This window comes from Hippocampus zosterae, chromosome 1, assembly GCF_025434085.1.
Source record: "Hippocampus zosterae strain Florida chromosome 1, ASM2543408v3, whole genome shotgun sequence".
NCBI lineage: Eukaryota > Metazoa > Chordata > Actinopteri > Syngnathiformes > Syngnathidae > Hippocampus > Hippocampus zosterae.
Genome location: NC_067451.1, coordinates 33,043,959 through 33,067,161, shown reverse-complemented (window position 1 = coordinate 33,067,161; position 23,203 = coordinate 33,043,959). Strand labels below are relative to the sequence as shown.

Here is a 23,203-nt window from a genome sequence, read left to right as displayed (position 1 = left end):
ATACTTCAAATACGCCTTGCAAATGAAAACACTCGTTTTGTTTTTTAATTTTGTTTTTATTTTAAAGTGATTCAAAACATTGTTTTCCTGCATTATTATGCATAATTTAGAAAGCAGTATCAAAGTGTGGTATAAAACTGAAATTAAATGAAAAAAATCCTTCAAGGGTAGGATGAACGTAATTTTTTTAGCATTATATATTAGCATATTGTTACATTTTGTGTTTTGTTGTTGTGGCTCTATTGAGGACGTGTGGCCAAAATATGTCATGTTCTGAGTGCTCCGATTTCCCTGAAAACAACACTCTTGACCGTATGTGGTCTTCCAACTTCGAATTCAACCAGTGCCATACAAAAACCTGTTTTGGTTGTTTAAGTCAGTTCACTGACTAATGCCTCTGTAAAGCAATAGTCGTTGCATGTGATATACCTGTTTCAAATGAACCAAAAGAAATTCTTAAGATTGTTGAAATTAAAATAAAAATGGAAATGTGAAACAGACTGGCTTACTAAAATTTGTTGAACAATATTGTTGTTCAATGTAAAGAATGTCAGCCAAGGTCGGCCCCCCGACATTTTACCACATAAAATCTGGCCCCCTTGGCAAAAAGTTTGGACACCCCTGTCGTAGACCCAACAATATGTTAGCTAACAGGACATTACGGTGCAGTTACGTCAAAGGTACGCAGTAACCTGCGCGTGTTAATGCTAGCTTCCAGACGCGACTGTCCTTATGTTAAAAATGAAATCAGACAGCAGCCACAATGCGCTTCCTTATTAGATGCACCTTTATCACCGCCGCGTTGCCGCGTAAGAAAGAGTTTTGGATGAAATGCGCCCCAACTTTATGACACCCTTGATCACACGAGGTTAGCCTTCAAACGCCCATCAGAATCAGAATCATCTTTATTGGCCAAGTATGTAGAACACACAAGGAATTTGTCTCCGGTATAACACGCTGCATTAGTATCATCGTAAACGAGGACATGACAAATAGGTATGCAAGGACATTTTGTAATGTAAGTGAACCGTAGTGCGGTGGTACCACCCAGTGACAACTGTGAGACAATGTGCCCACAGTACCCACAATGCTCCCATTTGCATCACAAATGACCACGGATTACCACAAATACGCATGGATACAGCCAGCAGGAAAAGCAGGAGACGAGGCAGTTTCGCAAGAAAATAATTGGCAATTGAATAAATACAGAAATACAACATCTCATCGACAATCAACTGTTCATGATTTTGGTCATCGACATCGTCACGACAAATGAACTAATCGTGGCAGCCCTAGTACCAAGGTAACAAGATTTCCCAAAAAATGAATGACTTTTAAAATGCTGAGTCTTGCTGGAATGGCCACAACCCGAGCACAATGCATCAAGAAATTGGAAAATCGGTCATAGGGTTCCAGAGAAATTTGAGTTTTTTGTGTCAGGAAATTTTGGGGAATGTTTTTGTGTGACAACGATGATCGAAACTCTGCCCAATAAACACATTCGCCTTTGAGGAAAACAGTTTAACTTTATTATTTCTTCATGTTCTTCTCAACCTACTCTTTCCTTCGTCTTCGATTGTTTGTTTGACTAGTTTGAGTGAAAAATGTCCACCAATTGCTCATTAGGCAAAACTCAGATGTCAACAGGTTAAAATTACCGCTGACACCTGCCTTTGAAACAGGATTTAAGTAGTGCCAATGGAAGATTATTGGTGAGAAGAGTTGTCTATGCATTAGAACGGGCCATGTACCCCATCATTTTTACCCCTAATCCTTCAGCAGGTTTTTGGGAATGTATTCTTTTTATGTACTGTATATCATTCAGAGCCATTTGAAGTACTTATTCAATGTTTTTAGGACATTTCACAAAGACAGCGGCCATTTGTCACGGTGTTGCTTGTCGTCAGGATGGTGCACACTAACTAACAATCTGACAAAGTCCTGCCAATAACATAATGTGACCTGTCCTTAGCAAAGGCAATGTGTGTGGGGGGGGGGGGGGGGGGACAATCAGCTGCCCTCAAATGAACAAGAGAGACATTCCTTTGTAGTGTTGACCTCCTCCCTGGTTGCTTTGAAAGCCTCCCCTGTTCAGAGTTGCTGCGGTATTGTTGGTAGGATCCTGTTACGAGGGACAGCGGAGAGAGGCCATTTTGGGTGTTGAGGCTCACATTCCTCACATGACAGTGGGCCAGATAACATCTTAAAGTGTCCAATGGGGGTGCTTTGAGGAGTGCAACCCACACAACCACGCGCAGGACCACCTCAGCGACTCGTAAAAAGATATGTCAGCAAGTCATGTCACACAAATGGAGAGTCTTGCCTTGCTGCTGAGATAGGTGGATTCAAATGGAGTCAGCGTATTTGGGTGCAAATCATTTTTAGTATTTTGGACAAAAAAAAAAAAAAACATCTACACTTTTTTACATGTGATTTTGCCTCCAAACATAAAATTAAAACTTATATTCCCGTCGATGAAACCAAGCTTGATCCAATTTTAAAATTAAACTTCATTCTTTTAATAGATCAGCGACTCCAAACCACGGTGCCATATTCGTTTGAGATCATCAGGTTGCTCTGTGGGAAAATATTCAATTACTGCACACTTAAGGGTCCGAAAATTAATAATTCTTAATTCAGTTTCTTCATATAATGTAGTGTTCGTTCATCTACCGAGACCAGCAAGGTAAAGCACTCTGATCAATTCAATGTTTTTCCCTCGATGGCAGAAAGTAAAATTAACCTGAGGATCCACCTGTTGCTGTTCATACAACATAATGATATCTTTGTGTTCAACTAAATAGGAACAGATTTCTCAACGAGTCTGTCAATCTTTGAATAAATTAAGATCATTAATTGTGGTACGAACAGCATTCCCTCGCTTATTCACAATTCACTACTTCCTGATTTCCCTGCGATATTGTCCCGGACCTCCCAAAAAAAAATTAAAAAAAAATAAAAAGATGGTGTCTTGAAGTCAGATGAGGAGCTCACGCCACTATTTTGGTTCCAATGAACTTTGTTTGAAGTGAGCTGCTTCATGTCATATGTTGCTGCCATCTCGTGACATTTATAGGCAATTATAAATCTGTTTGGGGTGTCCATTTAAAATTGTCGCAATTTACAGCGGGACTGTCCCTATTCCCCGCAGGCAAACAATAATTTGACAATAAAGTGTTATCCAATCCAATCCAATCCAAACACTATATTGCGTCATGTGATTTTTCTCAGGGTAAATGTTTCAGAATGTAAAGTTCCAACGAAAAAAAAAAAGTCACAGGACTGTGATGCAAATGGAGACAACCTACCAGCAGAGAATGATGGGATTTTCTTATTTTATTAAGTTATACATCCCGCTGCAAGGCAAAAAGCGCATGTTTCTGAAATGCATTTTCTGGTCACATCTCGTCGATACCAATGCAATTAACAGCTTTTAACGGCCTCCGCTGGAGCCATCTTAATGAGGTAAACGGACCGGTGGGCTGCCAGACGGCCAGCGTTGAGGGTCTGAAGGTCATCTGCTAATGACAATATATGGCAGTAGATTGTATTGTCAGCTCAGCGCGCAGAGTGCACCGACAGCACTTTATTCCAAATGTCATATACCTCCAGCCCGTTCTGTGTGTATGAGTGAGTGTCTTTGTTTGTGCATTCCCCTGTTAGCAGCTGACCTTGAGTCTATTGACAAGATGGTGTCGGGTATTTTTATCCATTAGAGCAGGTGGAGGCGAGGCAGGCGGTGGCAAGGTCACGACGTGACAATATCTGCGGTGTTTAAGGACATGTGGTGTGGTTTGCAAGTCAGTTGTGGATAAAGGGTGTATCTACTGTACGTCAGCGCATGATTGTTTCCAAACAGTACATTTTTCCCCGTGCGTCAAAAACATTCACTGGGATTAACCTTGAACAACCAATATTTTCGACCTTCTGTTTACAAACCAATTTAAAAAGGAAGATTTGGGGCTGCCAAAAGTTAAATATGATGACAATAACCGGCGTAAGAGGAAAACAAAACCTTGTTTCAGGAATAAAGCAAGAAAAACACATTGAGAGAATCAAGCTATAACATTTCAAATAAAACATCAGGTTAGGAGAATAGTTGTAATATTAAAAGAATAAAGTTCTAACACTGGAACAATAGTTATAATGCAAGGAGAATAATGTTGTACTGTACAACGAGTTAGCGCTGTAATATTACAAAAATGAAATCATACCAGTACTGGAAAACCGTCCTGTTAAATTGTCTTAGTTGTCATGTTGTAAGAAGTCATAATATCCACAAAATTCGGTTGTCGCAAAAATGTATGTCATCAAACCAAAATGTATGATTATTGCAATACCCGGAACCAATGTTCCGCTACACAGACATTTGTTGCTGCGGATGGCTTGGAGGCACGTCCCAGTTTGATGGCAATAAGAATAGCAATCAATGGATTCTATTAAAAGGTAGGACGTTTTGTGCTTTTACTTCTTAGATAATGTAATTTATCCCATTGCTAGTTAGATCACACTCTACGGTAGTTGTAGATGGTGCTGGGCGATTTGGAAATCATTTTTCATTATGATATTGGCCGTTTCACTTCACATTAACTCTTTATTTTCAGTTATTCTATTTTTAAAAAAAGTATACAGCACTGATGATTTCTCACTTTATTTTGACGCTACATCAAACGGATCTGTATTAAATGATTAATGCATCCAGTAGTGATGGTATACAAATTATGTAAACTGAAGAAAAATGAGCTAGATATTTTTGCACAAATGTAGATATCAACCATAAATAATGTTTGGGAATAAATGGCAATTGAAATCTGTGTGCGTAGCATTATTTAGCATCAATTTTCTTTGCAGACACTTATTGCCTGTGATTTTTCTGGTCAAAGATGAACACGCAACACTTTTAACATGGTTCCAGCTAAAAACCTCTGTCAGATGTACTCACTCATCCAAGCACTTCTATCTCTGGTCTTTCACGATGACATTACGTTAGCTTAGCATTCAACATGGCTTTCGTGTTCATGAGTCCTCATAATCCCTTCATGAGAATGATACTTGTAAAAATGTCTCTTGTTCGCCGCGATGGAGGCAAATTGATGGAGGTTGTGACTGCTGAGTTAGCAGCGAAACAACGTCTTGGTCAGGCAGTAGTATCCAGTCAAACCCGTTGCTCCACTTGCTATCGGGAGCTGCTGCGACATCTCGTCGGCTTCAAGTGACATACACAGCCCATCGGAGCTTTTTGCTATTCTTTGTGTTTTGATGAACTTCAGAATAAAAATTGCTACTCCTGTTTAGTTTGAAGGCATACCAAACATCCTTTCGAGGATTTTTTTTTGTGTAAATAGTTTATAATTGCAGGTTTGTTGTTAATTACTTTCTTAGGGCAGTAGTATTTGTTATTTGCATTCGCCCACCTCATCATTTATTCATTTTTATTGACTCTTAGATTTAATTTTGCATCGTACGTTTGTTGTGTACGGTGAAAATGTATTGTGATTCACTTCCCTCGTCTGACGCCTGCTGCAACCGAAGTGGCATAAAGTTGACAAGTGAACGCCTATGCAAATCAAGCTGTACTTGATGTATTAATTACATACAGTTTACTGCCGATGACAAATGACGACAGACATGATGGTAAAAAAAGTGATACGATAAAATGTTATGCATCATCCTTGCGAGACATAACGTCATATTGTTAACAACATGAGCCAGTCTTGTTGGTGTATGCGAGGGATGATTCCCCACGTAATCAATGATAGGATCAGTAGGATAATCAATTCCGAAAAGACTTGGGACAGCTCGAGGAATTTGCTTCCATTGTGGTGCGACAGGCTTTTTATTCGACTCTGGCCTCCAAAAGAGTTGCACTAATTGGTGAGAAGAAGAGTGGTTTCTGCGTATTTTGGCCCAAGATGAAAGCACATCCCAGTCCTGTTTTATCCCTCAGCCCCCGCACCTCCTCTTTATTCCGAGCTATTTTTGCTATGAATTGATCATCAAAGGTCACTGTGTAACTTTTGGGACGACGGCGCAGCTCCTCAATGAGCCTTTTGTTTGAACCAGATGGAGCGAGTCTCATCAGGCCGGACGGTCCGCTTTGTTCTCCTGCAACGACCACTACGTTCAGTTGATGACGGGTGGCTGAGCGATCCCCTTTGTGCTCAATACTGAAGCCACATCCAACATGCTAAAATTTAAAACACGACACCTTTTGTCCTCTAGATCAGGGGTCTCTATACTAATGATAAGTGTTTGGATGGATGTGGGCCGCATCAATTTTTGTACAAAAAAGGGGTTCGACTATTGAAAAAAACTGAATAACAGTTCAGAATAGTAATGGTTCTTCAGAACATGAACAAGAGTGGTGACCCACTGCTCTCTCTCATCTCCCTGGTATTTTGTATACTCCTCAGCATGTCTGCTTGAGTAATTCTTGAGCACGGTAACTTTTTCTGTGCTTTCAAGCCATGTCGGAGTATCTCAACGCACACGCGCACGCGCACGCGCGCACACGCACACACGCACACACGCACACAAAATGGTTTGCCTGTTTTTCCGTGAAAGAACCTGACTGAAAGGGTATATTTTCCTTCCACTTTATGTCACTACAGAATTGTTTCGCCAAAAGCTCTCATGAGCCTAAGCTGTGGTAGCCTATGAGTGATTAAAAAGAAAAGGAAAAAAAAAACACCCATGACAAAAGGAAAAAAAAATAACTTTGGTCAAGTACGGGACCGCAACATATCATCCACACCTGGACCGCGAGTTTGAGAAAGATGCTCTATATGTATTGTTATGCTTCACGAAGAGCAAATATTCCTAAGCACTGTGCTGTGGTGAGTGCAATCATCCAATTTGACTTAATTGGTCAGAAAACATTTTTAACCACAAATAATGTATTTTGGTCCGTCTTATCTATGCCACCAACGTATGCTGACAAGGAGAACAATGAATGCTCTTACGCTAGATGGCTGATGGCAGGTGAGCCAATCTGTGTGTTGAGTAGCACGACCAGTTGTGGCTGTCTATTAGCAGCTCTCACATGAAGCTTTGCTTTGCAGTCGACACAGTGAATTTGGTCAGCTTTGTAAGAAACCAAAACTAAGCAACTCCAGTAAGAACGTTCCTATACATTTTTTCTTGGTTGGGTTAAATGCCCTGAAAAGTCTTCAATGGCATTTTTCCTTCCATCATAGGTTGATTATAGACTATTAGCTGTAGCCATGTTCAGCACATGCGGTCTGTGCAGAAACCAGAGTTGGGGTCTGGGGTCCAGCGGTCGGCGGTGAATGAGGCTGTGGTCTGAGTGCTGGGTTTAAGGCACGACACTTTGGTTTTGTGGAGTCTACATCAGTGCTAGACCGTAGAAGTTGGCATGCAAATGATCAGAACGGAACCACCTCTGCCTCAATTTGAACTGGAAAAACCCTGCTGTTTTCTCAAAAAGGCGGATGGGTGAAGGCTTCACAGGGATGTCACGTCACCGAATGAAAACGCTCAGTCGCAGGGGTTTGTGTAACAGGATTTAGCTATTAGCTATTAGCCACATCCCAAGGGTGCGGATGGTTTTTCACGAGCAGCCCATAGAGGTGCTGCTACCGTTAAGCTCATTCACATGCCTCCATGATTCCTGTACCAGGCCAGCGCAAAGCTGACCTGCTTCTTCTCTTCATTGGGAAATAATCAACGGCACCGTTCCAGTGCCTTCTAAATTGTGTTAGAGGCAGCTAAGTTATTACGCTAGCTGTCGTGTTATTACAACAGCTGCTAGTTGTCTCGATGAACAGGTGCATGTGTAATTCAAGATTTGGGCAGGAGCAGTGAGAGCTCAACCCGTCGAGTGGGGACTTAAGCGCTTACTGTCAATAAGGAGACTAATAAGCTTTGTGTACTGTGTGCCAGCTCCATTTGACCTTAAACCAGCCCTGACCAACATTTGAGGAATTTATCGTTCTTTTTTGAAGTTGTATCCATTAAAAAAATATGAACATGAGAATAAAGTGGAAATATTATGTCAATAATGTCAGAGTTTTATTTTTGTGTGTGTGTGTGCGCTCAAGCAATAGTAGAATTTGAGAAAATAACAGATTATGTTGAAGGTCAAATAATGGCAAAGGCAATTTTGCCAGAGGAGAATTGTGAATATGCAGTGGAACACTGGACATAAGTTCTCATGGTTAAGTATTGATACGGCTACAGATATCAATATTGATATTGTCATTACCACATGGTATGCAGTAGCTTAACACTGTATTGTCAGCTGCCGTGGTTAATAAGCTTTGAGTATATCTACCCAAAATGGGGGCAATGATAACGTCATATATAATTTCTATGATTAAAAACAAAAGATTTGTACAATAAAGATATATACATCTGCAAATTACAGAAAAGAACTACCGCATCATTAGCGCTCATCCTACAATATCACAATGATGACATCAGATAGTGATAATGTTAAGAGAGTGCCGTTAGCGCTCATGGGTCGTTGGCTCTTGTGGTGCGAGATGGATACAGCAACACCAGATCGCCAATCCTGATTTGCCCTTGTCGTTTGCCTAAGCCTGTGTGGAATATTCATCGTATTCTGCCGTCTATCTTTTTAAATCTATGCCGCCTCGGCTGCGGTCTCTCCAGTAATAATTAATTCTATCATTACAAAGCAAATCCTGGAGGTTGCTAGGCAACAAGCTGCTTTCACTCCGGCTAGCCACATTCCATTTGTTGGTACATTTACATAAGTGGATTCACACTTATTCATTAACCCCCCCTCCCCAAAAAAAACGACTGACATATGGGTCGTTTTCTACCTCGTAAAGATTTGTTTTGAACAATGGGTGTATGAAATAAATAAAATAGGCTTGTAAATCTAATCGCTAACTTTAAACATCTGCCTGTGTGAGGTGTTGTTCACTTGCTACTTCATGACTAATTTATTACAAATTGTAATGCGCACTCACATGGCACCTATGCTGATGGTTTTTACATTTTATACCAACGTGCCCTGGGTGGACACCCTGGCAAAACAAGTTGAAATGATTGTTTCATGGTGTCAAGCATTCACACTGATGTGATTCTGCCACAAATAAAAAAGTGAACTAATAACACAGCCACTTCTCAATGGAAGCTATGGCCTGACAAACTCACTGTAAAAGACAGAATTTGCAGTATACGTAGATGGGATAAACAAAAAATGTCAAACAGACCTACTTCTATTTTTTTTTTAATTGGAGTATTTACATGTCATACAAAATGTATATCATAAGTGTAACGGGGTAGTTGCCTATGTCAATTAAAAAAAGAACGTGCTTATTGAAATGAGATTTTTTCCCCCTCTGTGTAAATTTTCAGTCATCCAAAGGGGTGTTCACACGGCACACATTCGCATCGGTGTTGCTCAGATGTATTTTGTTGCAATACATCTTACACCGGTGTAAATTTTGGTTAGCGTTCACACATATAAAGCTGCTTACTAAAGAAAAGCGTTTTAACCCCGGTGCAGCCCCACTCGCGTTCACACGGCAATTTCTGCGGCTTTGCAATACGATAAACACATAAAACATGTGCATTCGTAAAGTGTACTTCCTTTTCCCCGCCTTGTTTGTGACATATCGAAAAACCATGGTTTATACTTCTCCAGACAAAATCAACGCTGTGGTCTACCAGACACCGTAAAAGGATGAGAGAGAGAAAGTGCAAAATACTCAGGATGCAAGTTATACAATACCCGTATGTAATCAACTCTTCTCATACGTAGCGAGTCTACCCCGATAGCGTTCACACGTCCCATTTTATATGACTAACTAGCATTTACTCCATTTACTACTGGACTCCTCTGTTTGTTGAATGTCTTGTTTCACAAAAACATTTCTTCGGATTGAAGTGAGCTACTGCTATCAACAGAAAGGGGGCATGGCAAAATGAGTGTCAGGTTATCAACTGAAAACTGGTCGCACCTTCACGATAAATGCCTCGATAGCACGCCAGCAGACGGAAAATTTGCTGCTCGGCTTCAACCCACCACACCACATATCGTACCTTGCACGCTGAGGTTTTACGGTTGTTCCAAAGTAGAGGTGTCAAATTTAATCAACAACAATTTTAACAATTGCGTAATCAACAATGTTAACAATCGCGTAATCGTTGAGCGCAAGGGTGGGCAAGTCATTTTGCAAAAAGACCACGTGAAAAACTGACGCTTGGCAGAGGGCCAAACCAACATTTAACCTCACATTTACCAAGATTATTTTTTTATGTACTTCGAAAAAAAGCTAATTGTTTAACTAAATTATTATGCGTATAGTTAGATAGTCGTCGTCAAAGGGGTTTGTGACTCTGGTTATTATTCAATTTATGGCTTATTGCCACACGGGGGCATATTTAAACCTTTGCCGAGCGATGACCATCCCCGAGCATTCGGTTTCTGCAGGAATTGCAGTTTCTTGTCTTTAAACAAGGTGCTAAATTCCTTGTCATTTCCTCGCATTGGGGCTTCTGCCGTTTCTCGGCGTGTTTCCTGTTTACAGAGTTGCATACATCCCGCTCGGTGGGGCCTTCCCGTCCCAGCTCGGGAAAACAAGAATGCCTGGGCCGAAGACGGACGAGGGGTTTGAGGCTACATCCTCAGGATGTAACACAAAAGGATTGCAAGGGGATGGTGGGGCCATTGCGGTCAATTAGCTGGACTTCATATGGCAACTTTGTTCCTTCCCAAATTGAATGCGACAGTTTTGAATACGTACTCTGTGTGCATCTTAGGGCTGGGTGATCGGAAAAGAAGATGCCGAGATGACATGAGTCAAAACAAGATAAATCTTATCTTCCAACTAGTATTTGCGATGTACAACACAACAAAATCGCCCTGAGCAAGGAACTTGACATAATAAAACGAATCAGTCAGCCCTAACTGCTGCTACTCCTATAAAGAACAGGCTTTACCCAAGGGCTAATCCCATACAGCAATTTCAACTTGAGGTTTTATTTAAGCATATTTACCGCAGAGGATGCATTTTCAAAGTAAATGCCATTCTTGCTGGCATGGCTGCCGTGTAATTGGCGAGAATTTAAGTGCTTTTGACAAGCAGAAGCTGGCCGCAACAGGGGTCTCATTGTGTCCGGGTGCGCATCGCACAGGCTGGTGGATTAGACTCATCTTTCCCGCCAATTTTGATCACATTTCGGATGGCCGTTGAGTCACGCTGCCAAAACGCATTCCAACCAACACCAAAGACCGTATAACCTCAAATATATTAACACCTCCGTTTATAAACACACACTGTTCACCCATGACGGTTACATCTGAACTCGGTTGACAACCAAAACAGCAAGATCTGCATACAAAGTGTCTCTTGTCTGCTTGCCTTTTCTCCAAATGTGTCTGTCGTTGTTTTTGTTTAATTTTAAACGATACTTTGAAAATAAATTCCAGAAGCTGTTCCAAAATGGTGTATGTATTCCACAAGTTTATTTTCTTTGAGACTCCCACTTCATTCAACTCCAACGTGCAGGCACTTCATAATGTCAAGTTCATTAGTGATGTTCTTCACCGGATTTGTTTGTTCCATTTTCTCTCATTTCTTGCAGATTCTCTATAAACTGACTGTAGAGTCATTTTTCATTTTGTTTTCAACTCCATCGCACATTAAACTCCAACCTGAGGGGTGCTGTGCAATATTGTCCGTGTCCATGTTTGTGGAGCACACCTTAGGTATTTGTCCAGTCCATTTCCGCCATTTTTTGACGACTTTACACATTTCTCCAATTCAGCCTTTTTTTGTCTTTGTAACAAGTTTAAAAAAATGTTGAGATTTGGGGCTTTGAGAAAACGTGATGCATAAACCACAGTAGCAATTTTGAGGGCTGAAATAGCATGTTTGAGGAAGCTACCGTAAGTTTGTTTAAAGAATTTATCAGCAACTGTGCAGTTATTTTTCCCTTTGAAAAGTAGTCTGACGGCTATTACCAGCCTACACAGGGCATTTGCGAAGTGGCTAGGTGCAAGCCACTAAACGCTAACACTGTCAGCAGGCGCCATATGGCAATGTCTGCATAATTACTCTTTTTCATTTAGCTGGAAAAAGTCTGATTGGAATTTTTTTCTCCTCAAATTTGCAATTGGGTTTTGAGATACAATTACTTTTACAAGGTCCTTTTCTAATGTATTTTTATCATACAAACAGTTAACTCATCAATATCAAGTTTATTTCTGCAATATCTACTGCAATTCCTGATGTAAACGAACTAAATGCTTTGACGTACAGCCTTCTAAGTGTTCACCACGACCACATCATTCTGCCACACAAATGTGATGGAAACGTATACCACATGGTAAATTAGAAAGATAACATGCAAACAAATCTGCGGCCTTACCACTTTAACATACAGTAAATATTCTCTAGTACAGACTCGTGTTTGCGCTGTCTAATTTGTCCTGATAACAGAAACTCCTCATTTGGGAAATGAGCATGGTACATGTCCTTTATGAACCTGCAAGTATGTTGACAAAATGCACGTGTAACAACACAATCGATAAAATACAAAAAATATACTGTCCAAAAACTGTTTATATAACAAAAACGGCAATACAGGTGTATCCCAAAAAAATCACAACAGTAAAATACGTGCAGTATTTTAATGTTTATTTTTTTCTGTCTTGGGGGGGGAAAAAAATGTGTTTTGTTGCCATTTACATTGCTTCTTTGCTGGATGGTGGCTTGTCATCAGGAGTTGAATCAATGCCTTGTTTTTTAAAGTGTCGTAGATTTGCGTCTTTCCAACTCCAAGTGTCTGCTGGATCTTTTTAACTTTGTGTCCAGCCTCGCTCAAACGGATGCATTTCACTCGCTCCGCTCCAGTCGTTACAGTTCTTCTACGTTTCGATGGGATGATCTACACGACGTAATTAAATATAGTTAAAATCTTTTGCAATTACAGTAAAACCCACGCCAATAAAAAGTCGCTTACACTTCTTCGTTTCGAATTTGACGAATGAAAACGGCGAAGCGAACACGTTTCTTCGGTCATGTCGAGTGGGTGCTGCTTTTAAGCTCGTGCCGCGTTCTCCAGGACGTAAGTGAATAAAGTTAAAATCATTCACAATTACAGTAAAACGCACGGCAATAAAAACTCACTTACACGTCTCGTTTAAAATCTGATGATCGAAAAATGCGAAGTAAAATTATTTAGCGTTGTGCCTTTTCCGTCGCATCGGGTGGGCGTTGCGTGTATTTAAGCTCCCACGGCATTACACCTCCATCCGGGTTAATTATGGGAAGTGGAATTTCCGCTTACGCAAGTTCCAGTAACATGTAATATCGTAGTCAAAATGTTAATGCATAGGATTTTATTCCGGGTGAAGGATATTCCTTTCCATAGAATTCCGGGGATGGGAATATTTACTGTATTCAACTTCATGTTGCATGCAACATGATTATCTAAACATATGGACTGCACTTCTTAAAACACTGAACTTATCATCTACAGTATATTGATAAATGTAATACATGTATAAAAATCTATAAAAAGGTTACCGATCTCAAGTCAGTAACATCACATGCTTAAGTGCAGGAAAGACAAGATTCGAGCTCCTTATATGATGGAACATCGTCATTTCAAAAACAGTTAAGCGCTAGTGAGGACAAACAGCGGCGGCACCTCATGGATTAAGTGAGGAGGAATACTTTGTATCTCCTCAGTTTCATTCATGGAATGGGTTGATCAACGGTGACATTTCAAATCATTTGACTGGACGATGCGTTTAGGCTGGGCAAATAGCGCATGCTGCATGCTATCGTGTCTGTATGTGTACGCAAAAATCTGAAAAAGACGTAAATCCCAGGTAAACTGCCGTTGTGGCTCTATTGCTACCTTTGAAGAAAGTCTGATCGATTCCACTTCAAATTGTGCCAGCTCTGACCTCGTAGCGTTCAAGATGAAAGTAAATACAGATGGCTGATTCCAATAAACTGTTTATTGCTCTGGTTCATCACAACACATTTTGACCTCCAGTAAACCTTCAGAATTTAATTAATTTCATTCATTTCCCTAAATATCTTCATGTTGTCAATACAAATCACATTGTGTTGAATAGATATTTTGAATAACTAAATTGCAGTCATAATGCAGAAATAAAGCGAAACATATGTTTGCAAGGCAAAAACCCGAGCGTGGGAAGAGTTCGGTGAGGCCATGGAAGCCGACTTCCGGACGGCTTCGAGGAAAATTCTGGTCCACCAACACGTCTTCTTTGGAGGAAGCAGAGTCTGAGGACCCTGAGGTGGGCTCTTCTATCTCTGTGGTTGAAGTCACCGATGTGGTTAAAAAGCTCCTCGGTGGCAAGGCCCCGGGGGTGGATGAGATCCGCCCGGAGTTCCTCAAGGCTCTGGATGTTGTGGGGCTGTCCTGGTTGACACGCCTCTGCAACATCGCGTGGTCAACAGGGAGAGTGCCTCTGGATTGGCAGACCGGGGTGGTAGTCCCTCTTTTTAAAAAGGGGGACCGGAGGGTGTGTTCCAACTACAGAGGGATCACACTCCTCAGCCTCCCTGGTAAGGTCTATTCAGGGGTGCTGGAGAGGAGGGTCCGTCAGGAAGTCGAGCCTCAGATTGAGGAGGAGCAGTGTGGTTTTCGTCCCGGCCGTGGAACAGTGGACCAGCTCTACACCCTTAGCAGGGTCCTTGAGGGTATGTGGGAATTCGCCCAACCAGTCTACATGTGTTTTGTGGACTTGGAGAAGGCGTTTGACCGTGTCCCTCGGGGAGTTCTGTGGTGGGTGCTTCGTGGGTATGGGGTACCGAACCCCCTGATACGGGCTGTTCGGTCACTATACCACCGATGTCAAAGTTTGGTTCGCATTGCCGGCAGTAAGTCTGGCAGTAAGCTGCCAAGTGCTCAGACATATGACGGCAGCCGGAACAACACAAAATACAAATCACACACTGACACACACAATACCAGAGAGTCTTTTGATTTATTTTTCATCTATGTATATTTGTATTTTATCATAACATTTGGCTTTTGCAATAAAATATTTCTTAGTTATGAACTATTTTCACGATTAACTATTAGCTAGTAACAATTTCGTAAACGCATAACGTGACATTTGTTCCATCCTTCGGCGGTCTCTGCCGTTAACTGGCAACCACAGAAAAAAAAATCCTGAGCCCATCCCTCTCAAAGAGAACGTAATCATGGCGAAAAGGTGAGGTAAGAGAAAAAAAATATTCAGAATACAGGGAATTTAACCCAAAATGGAGAAACAATTTTTTTTTTCAATGCAAAGAAAAGATTGTCTGTCTCATCTGTCGGTGGGGGTATTCATAGAATACAATCTGCGGAGACACTATGAATCCCGTCACAACAACAAGTAAGATTTTTTGCATGGGTAAATGAGAGCAGATGCTAAAAAGAGGAACGTTAGCTCAGCAAAATACATTTGTACGCCAAGCTCAGCTGAACCAGCCATCTGTTCGGGCTAGCTTTTGGTTTGCTCAGCTGATAGCAAGCAGCGGTAAGGAGAGTTTGTCAAGAAATGCATGAATGCTGTCGCGGAGGTGGTGTGTCCCGAGAAGAAAGACGTCTTTAATACCGCAAGTGTATCAAAAAAAAGTTACCGGTATTTGATTTTGTGTGGGTTTCTGGGAAACAATACATTTTTACGTCCAGGTACCCTTGCAGTCACACTTTTGCTGTTACAAACTGACCCCGTCCCCCCCATCGGAGAAGCGAAAAGTTATGTGGCCCTCACAGGAAAAAGTTTGGGGACCACTGCCATAAAGCAAAGACTTGTCCTAAAGATCTCGCAACACACACCAAGTGTGGCAGGCTTGAATTAGTATTGCTGTCTGTCAGTTCTGAAGCCTTCCCATCTGCTCCCAATGACCAATCAAATCGCAGCCGTCAAGATGAACGAACTGCATTGTATCAAAGTGCAATTCGCATATGCAAATAATTCTTGATTAGCGATTGAATATGATTTCAGGATGATGATGTGTTGATATTGGTGGTAATATAACAGGCTCCAATATCAAGTCAGCAAGATGAGTCAAGATATCCGCCACAGCACCACGCGCTGTTGAGAACAGCTTCAAAAATAAAAGTGTCGCAAGGGAGTGATATCCTTGTATTCTTCGGGAAGCTATTAACTGCGCCCATTCTGCCACACTTCTTGCCATCTCTCCAAAATGATGCTAAAGTTAGGTACTAATGTATTGTGCTTTGTAGCATATATAAATGGATTCCTTGCGCAATGCATTCTGACACTGACAACTCGCACCGCTAATTGAGCAAATATACGTTGGTGCTGATCCTTTTCCCTTCCAAACAAAACACTAACCCCATGATTGAATGCAAGCGGGAAAGGCCAAGCACACACTTCCTCTTGTATGCTGCACAAACCAGCCAAAGAAAAGTGCTAATATGGCATTATGCAAACATTGATACTTTATTGTGGCGAGTGTAAACTCGCATGCATCACAGACTGTGAGCGGCATGATTAAATGAGATTGGGTTAGTCACAGCAAGAACAGGTTCAGTGAGGAGGAAACAAGCAGCCCAATGAGAGAACATAAGGTCAATGGAGGCATAATGTCATTTAGAGCAGTCAAAATGGGAGGTGAGCAAATGATTGCTTAATCTGTGCATAATGGGGAGGACAATTGCACAACTGCAGGGACGAGGTTTTCAAATGAGGTGAAAATGAAAATAAATTGGCAATCGAGTCCAAATAATGGGTGTGTACGAAACAATTAATGGGTGAAGACTTTACAAAACTATGCATAGGCCAAGCTGCACTGTGTTTGTGTACCAAAGAGGCGGATGAATAAAGTGCAGGGCTTGCTACCCGTCCCTTGCCCAATATGTTGGCAACTTAGTGTTGAAAAATCCAGATACAAATATATGTGTCATTACACCCCGAATGGACGTACATTTTTTTTTTTTTTTTAAATCAAGAGCTCTAAAAATACCAGTGCAAGTGTGGAAATGGCCTGTGCGTTGCCAAGTCATCACAACAAGCAGGAGGAATCCGGTCACGTTGAGTCATTGTCCACCCCCCTGCCCCCATTTCCTTTTGGGCAATGGAAGACTACAGCAGACCAAAAAAAACCCCGTGACCAAGCAAACTCGGAAGGATCAATTACCTAGATAAAGTTTCAACGTGACAGATCTCATCAAGCAATCTGCTCCACTCCTCACAGGGAGTGGAACAACCCAATTTTTCTTAGGAAGAAACAAATGCTTTATTTTTTACTCTTTTTCCTTGAAGCGTGTAAAGACAAACAGCTGGTTTTGGTATCTTGCCGCCTGGTTTTTGGGCGCATGCGGTGAGTCACCACCTGGCTCACATGACTCGACAAGGGTATTCACTGAAGTCAACTTTATGACTTATGTAAGTGGCTGTCCCGTCCGTCTTCACACCTGTGCACTTGTTTACTCTACAGGGAAATTCACATTTTTTTAACCCTTTCAACTTTTTACATGATCTACATCCACTTTACAAGACCCATCCCCTTTTTTATATTATATACAGTATGTCCAACTCTTGTACAATGATCAACAGCTGCTTTATCATGAGCTACTTCCACTTTCTATGTAATCTGCCTAACATCCACTTTTATGTGATAGTAGTCCACTTTTTTTAACATCATCTATGGCCACTTTTTTTTTAAACATGATTGCATCCACTTTTTTAGATGACCTCTGTCCACTTCAAGAAAAGAACAACAAGAAGAGGTGAGATTTGGGAAGTTGAGTTCCATTCCATGTAGTAAGGTTAGGCTGATGCATACTGAAATATCCATCCATCCATTTTCCGAATCCACTTTTATTTCGGGGGGGTTGCTGGAGCCTATCCCAGCTGCCTTTGGGCATTAGGCGGAGGACACCCTGAACCAGTTGCCAGCCAATCGCAAGGCACACAGAGACGAACAACCATCCGCGCTCACACTCACACCGTGACAATTTAGAGTGTTCAATCATGGAAGTTTTTGGAATGTGTGAAGAAACGGGAGTACCCGGAGAAAACCCACGCAGGCCTGTGGAGAACATCATAACTCCACACAGCAAGGCCGGAGACGGAATCGAACCCACTATGAGGTCGATGTGCTAACCACTGGACCATCGCCCGGCTTCATACTGAAATATTGATAGTCAAATACCAGCCGGACACCGTAATCGATTCCCAAGGACCAAATACTGAAAGTGAACTTTTTTTTGTTTGAAACTCAAACTAACAAGATAGTTCTGTTTTTTAAATGTATATATTTATAGCAAGGGGGGTACCAGCATGGCATCTAAATGCCCAACACTAGCATGATTTTAGGGCTGCAACTGAACATGTTTTAATAACTGATTTATAGATGAATCAAATGAAGAAATATCATGAAAATTGGACCACTCGTCTCCTATAACCAGCAGCTCGGTTATCTACATTTTGCAGTTGACAAGTTACATTTATCAAGTGTAGCAAGTGTTTAGTAGGGTGGGAATGTGCGGGCAGGGGTGGGTCATCATAATAGATGCACAAATCCCCCCCCCCCCCCTTGAATCAAGTTTTTAAAAAATAAGTCAACTTCTACTTCGAGGGAATTCACCTATTGCGGGGAGGCTTGGAATGCATCACCAAGATAAACTGAAGGAAAACTGCTTTGTGCAGGCCAACTATCGACCTAGTTTGTGTCTCTTCATTGTGCGCAGCGCTGTAAACAAGCATTAGAGGTGTGCCGGAGCCATATTCTGGGATTTAGGGATCTCTAATCACACTAAATTAATCAGCTTGCCATCTGATGCGCGTCATGTCTGAGCAGTTCGCTTAGAGGCAGATTATACTGCAGATTATGTGGCAGAGTGCAAGGCTAAACCTAAATTATGGCTAACTAGTCATTGACAACATTTTATAAAAGAGTTAAATAAATGACATCTGATCTCCACCTTGATTTTCTGGCGTCTATAGACCGGATGGCGGCCGCCGCAACCATTCTGTGTCCAGCAACTAGCCTACAGTCACCTTCCCATTAAAATGTGCAGCTCGCCCTGGTACAATTGACAACGATATATCCATATTTTTCTTTCGGTGGACTGCATGGGGATGGAGAGCAGCAAGCATTCTCTGTCCAACAATTTACATAACCTATATAACAAAAACACATTTGCCTTTAAGCGGTCCACTTGGCTGGGGAACAATGGAGAGCGGTAACTCCCCAACTTGGATTATTTTGGTGTCTGCAACTTTGATGGTGGTGGCTATAACCATTTTATGTCTGTTATCTCACACTGCGGTGTGTCTAACCGTCTTTACTGGCTTAACCGCAGCTATTGAATAGTTTAAGAACTCTGAGAGCGTGTCAGCAAATGAATGTGTAGTCGGGTATTGATAGCTCAGGTTAGCGGCTGGTTTTGAAACGGCTAACCATAAGACTGTCTTGTGTTGAGTGACTGAACGTTAATAGTCAGCTTTTGATCACTGATCATTCATGTAATGTTCTGAACTCCCCTTTCTAGGCCATGCCCGTTACATGAATGAAATGCTTTATTTCCATCTGTGACTTAATTTCTCCAAATTGCAACGTTCCCAAAACCTCAACTAAGATCTCCCCCTACTTTTATGAAAAGCCTTATAGCGTAACTCAATCGCGTCCGTGTAAACAGCACACGGCAGAAATGGTTTATCCTCTTTGGCCTGGCGGGTATTGGGGCTAAGTATGCAAGGACTGCGGTCCCCGCCGCCCCCCCCCCCCCCCCACCGTGGTCTCGAACGGAGCTGCGGCTGCCACTTTCCGCTGCGAAGGCCAATGGAATTTCTGGCGCCCATGACTGACGAACTGTTTTTCTTCCCACTTTTTATATAGACATATATATGTCTATCATAAGGTATGTGAACAAAAGCAACTGGAGCATGCCTTTGAAACTATTATGTGTGTGCGTGTGCGGGGGGGGTGGGGGGGGCAGAAACAAAAACACACAGCCTGACCCTGAAAGTGACAAGATAACTGGAAGCCAGCATTCAGATTTATAAAACTAACATAAGGTCGAGAGTGAAATGAATCACATGAGAAGGTGATGCACATCAAACAAGAGGCTGTCTGACACACACACACACACACACACACACACACACACACGCGAAGCTACAAAGTTCCTTCGTTCAAGTTCGGGACATTACAGTACAGCGGGGAGAAAAACGCAAAGCAAGCATGCAAAAGCTTCCTGACAATAACTGGGTTGCAGCGATTAGAGAGGAGCTCAAAGCGGATGGATGTTTATTCAATTCAAATTGGGGAATTGGACATTTTGCACACTATGTTGGAAGAAACAATGTATCAATGTTTATACAATGCTAAAAACAAAGAAGTGATTGGGAAAAGCTACATTAAACCGCACGAGATCACTGTTGATGGAATTTCAGGAACGCCAGAAACTCATGTTTGCAGTACGATCGGTTGAAGGCGTCCAATGGTTCCGTCTTGTAAACAAAAGGCCAACCAGACTTGAAGTCAATACGTTTGAACATTTTGAACTCTTCAAACATGAAAAGGTAGTCGTCGATTGCACATGTTTTACCATAAGATATTTCTTAAATAAAACTATGATGTGCCATACACTCCCACTGTCAGTGCGTTTGGGATAAACGACAACTTGAAAATCTTCCCCAATTCGAAAGTGAGTCAGCCAACATGGAATGAGGCTCGCAAAGTCACACGGTTCAAGTAGAAACAAAGACTACAAGAAGAAGCCAAGAACCACATAAAAAATGTGTCCGTAGAAAGCATTCCTGAAGTTACATTTCACAAGGAGTGTAAATTACACGTTTCATCACCTACTCCAACAAATATGCTACACTCGCATAACCCGGAATCCGTTGGATATCAACTCGCAGGATTGCAAATCTAGCAGTCTCCAGAGAGAGAGACTTTTGAAAATCACTTCATCGTGACGTTACCCATCGCCCCGCATGGAGAAACGATGAGGTCATGAACACATTTTTCAGTAGGCTCACTGGAGGGGCTCGAAGCGCGAGGCTCACGTGTTGCACAGATGAGCACGTCGCTCGGCATGTTTGCTCAGAAGTCACAAATAACTGAGGAAGATTAGCAGAGAAAGTAAAAATATATATAAAGTTAAAAGAGGCTAAAAAGCAGACTTTTACGACCAATTAGATGAAATTGAAAACCTTAATTCACTAAATACGACCACTACGGGTGGACTACAGGCTGCACCTCACAGTGCACTGTTTTACCATATTTCAAAATATTTTTGATCACCATTTTTCCACAATATGATAAATTACCATTCGTTGAGTCTACTTGTATTTTTTGACATTCATTCATCTTCCGAGCCGCTTGATCCTCACTAGGGTGGCAGGGGGTGCTGGAGCCTATCCCAGCTGTCTTCGGGCAGTAGGCGGGGGACACCCTGAATCGGTTGCCAGCCAATCGCAGGGCACACAGAAACGAACAACCATTCGCACACACACTCACACCTAGGGACAATTTAGAGTGTTCAATCAGCCTGCCACGCATGTTTTTGGAATGTGGGAGGAAACCGGAGCACCCGGAGAAAACCCACGCAGGCCCGGGGAGAACATGCAAACTCCACACAGGGAGGCCGGAGCTGGAATCGAACCCGGTACCTCTGCACTGTCAAGCCGACGTGCTAACCACTGGACTACCGGGCCGCCCTATTTTTTGACATTTGTAAGAATAATTTTAAATCTTTTTGGAATTCTTTCTTTTAATTTACAGTGATCCTCACCATTTCGCGGTTCGTTTATCGCGGCTTCAGTGCATCGCTGATTTTTTTCAAACATATTCATAATTTTTTTTTTTTAAGTCCGCAAAAGGTCCGGAAGCAGCGAAAGTCAGCAAAACAACTGCGAGTCACATCGAGCAACATATACAGTACTACATGTAGTAGTCGTGTTAATTACTTTTTTTTTTACTTCTACATGCATGTATACCATTAAATTTGGCCTTATAAATATTATGTACATGCACCTATATGTGTGTGTGGGGGGGGGGGGGGCTACTTCGCGGATTTTCTTTTATCGTGGGTGGTTTTGGTCCCCCATTAACCGCGATAAACGAGGGATTACTGTAAATTGAAAATGCCCCAAAAAGACTACTAAGCTTTTTGAACATCCAAAATGTACCCAACTACCGTATTTTCACGACTATTCGACGCACCGTACTAATGGCCGCAGTCTTATTAATGGGTGACATTTCTGTATTTTACACATACACAGGACGCACCGTACTAATGGCCGCAGTTTTACAGTGGTAAAACATACGCCAGCTTAAACATACGGCATGCATGCACGCACTCTAACACGTTAGCTTGAAGCATACGGTAGCATGCCAAGACATACAGATAAGATAAAAACACGTTTTTAAAAAGGCAACGAAAGCAGAACTGAGTTCGGGTGTATTTTATTTAGCCATCGTACAATGTTCTCACGTTTTTCGATCAATCATCACCCAGAAATCCATCAAAGTCCTCATCCTCTGTATCAGAAGCAGAGGACTGCACATCTCAGTTGTCATTGAATGCATCACATGCTAGTGTGAGTTGCTACGCATTGCCGAGCGGAAAGAAGGAGCAGCAACAGCAAAGTCAACATTTCTCTCATGAGAAGCTTTCCCACATTTGAAAGTAAAGAACAGAGCGAAACATGGTGGCAGCGCATGTGTGTGTAGAAAGAATTGAACAATTGTGCAAGTACCGTAATCCATCAAAAACGCCGCGTTCCCTCTCGTTGTTGCGTATTGTGGCATAAATCGCCAAGCGCTGCCTCTCACTCTTTGTAAAGTTGTGTTTGCCACCGATCATCCATTGTTCCCATGCCGTTCGCAACTTTACTTTGAACGCCCGGTTGATGCCAATGTCCAGCGGTTGGAGTTCTTTAGTCAAGCCTCCGGGAATAACGGCAAGCTCAGAGTTCATTTGCTTGACTTGTTTTTTCACCGCTGCTGTGAGATGGGCACGCATGCCAAAAGCATAACCGGTGGCTTTAAGTTTGAACTGAGCTTCGTAGGCGTGCGTGTCTTTTTGTCGAATTTATTTTCAGGGGTTCTTAGAAACCAAAACCGGAGTTGTTTTGCAACAATGCACATTGCCACACTCTATACAAGTGTTGGCATTGGCTTGAGGTGTCCCTTTAGCGTCCACTTACACGCCCACCCTTCACCATTGGCGGACTAGGTTGCCTGTCCTC

The 23,203-nt window shown here is 42.0% G+C and overlaps 1 protein-coding gene and 1 long non-coding RNA gene across 6 annotated transcripts in view; both read right to left on the bottom strand.

Moving 5' to 3' along the window:
* The window catches only part of rapgef2b (Rap guanine nucleotide exchange factor 2b), a 122,996-nt gene that overhangs the window by 90,314 nt on the left and 9,479 nt on the right, over positions 1-23,203 (bottom strand). The window lies entirely within an intron of this gene.
* LOC127597775 (uncharacterized) lies at positions 888-21,307 on the bottom strand. Its single transcript, XR_007961743.1, has 2 exons — positions 12,961-21,307; positions 888-12,885 (listed from the first exon to the last, which is right to left on the bottom strand). It is a non-coding gene; the product is annotated as an uncharacterized LOC127597775 (long non-coding RNA).